Genomic DNA, 1,482 nt, shown 5'->3' with positions numbered 1-1,482 from the left:
GCACGGAGCTCCGGGGGAATTTTCCCCTCATTTCTTCTAAGTCCCCATTCCAGCGGGGAGCTTGCAAACGTGGTATCCGACCACTGAAGGCTGTTGGCGGGCACGGCCCCACCAGCGCAACACGGCACTTCCTATGACTCGGGTCCGACGCAGGAGGAGCGGTCCTCCCGGCCCCGCCACACGGCACTTCCTATGACTCGGGTCCGACGCAGGAGGAGCGGTCCTCCCGGCCCCGCCACACGGCACTTCCTATGACTCGGGTCCGACGCAGGAGGAGCGGTCCTCCCGGCCCCGCCACACGGCACTTCCCATGACTCGGGTCCGACGCAGGAGGAGCGGTCCTCCCGGCCCCACCACCGCCACACGGCACTTCCCATGACCCGGGTCCGACGCAGGAGGAGCGGTCCTCCCGGCCCCACCGCAACACACACAACCACTGACCGATTGGCAATCATGACCCGCCATCGGAGGGCCCCTGCCGGCCCCGGCCTCGCGCCGGGGTGTTCGGGTGGACGGTTCCTTCGGCCTGCGGGTCGACCTCTGAGCGTTGGCCGGCACCGCAGCACCGCAGCACACACAACCACTGACCGATTGGCAATCATGACCCGCCATCGGAGGGCCCCTGCCGGCCCCGGCCTCGCGCCGGGGTGTTCGGGTGGACGGTTCCTTCGGCCTGCGGGTCGACCTCTGAGCGTTGGCCGGCACCGCAGCACACACACAACCACTGACCGATTGGCAATCATGACCCGCCATCGGAGGGCCCCTGCCGGCCCCGGCCTCGCGCCGGGGTGTTCGGGTGGACGGTTCCTTCGGCCTGCGGGTCGACCTCTGAGCGTTGGCCGGCACCGCAGCACACACATAACCACTGACCGATTGGCAATCATGACCCGCCATCGGAGGGCCCCTGCCGGCCCCGGCCTCGCGCCGGGGTGTTCGGGTGGACGGTTCCTTCGGCCTGCGGGTCGACCTCTGCGCGTTGGCCGGCACTTCCCTACCGTTACCCACCCCACCCCTGGGGTTGTGACAAAACGGCACTTCCTATGACTCGGGGTCCGACGCAGGAGGAGCGGTCCTCCCGGCCCATCTCGCACCCACACCCTGACATGTACTGCACCACACCAACCACTGACCGATTGGCAAGCATGACCCGCCATCGGAGGGCCCCTGCCGGCCCCGGCCTCGCGCCGGGGTGTTCGGGTGGACGGTTCCTTCGGCCTGCGGATCGACCTCTAGCGCACCAACCAGCGCGAAACCGCTTTCGTCGCGAGACCGAGACGACCCTGTCGCGTGCCCGTCGGCCACACGGGCCCAGAGATGTCCTACACGGGAGTTCCGCCGCGCTCGCGGGTGCCCCGCCACGAGAGGGGTGCGGGAGCCCAGGCCCGCGTCAGCCGAGCGGTCCTTTCCGAAAAAGCATGTTTCTCAAACCCTACCGGCGTCTGTCAGAAGACGCCGCCTCCGAGTGCGTGTTGCGGTCGCGGG

This window comes from Idiotropiscis lumnitzeri, unplaced genomic scaffold (genome assembly GCF_059441095.1).
Source record: "Idiotropiscis lumnitzeri isolate Australia: NSW breed Sydney's pygmy pipehorse unplaced genomic scaffold, RoL_Ilum_1.0 HiC_scaffold_325, whole genome shotgun sequence".
NCBI lineage: Eukaryota > Metazoa > Chordata > Actinopteri > Syngnathiformes > Syngnathidae > Idiotropiscis > Idiotropiscis lumnitzeri.
This window is presented reverse-complemented; position numbering follows the sequence as displayed.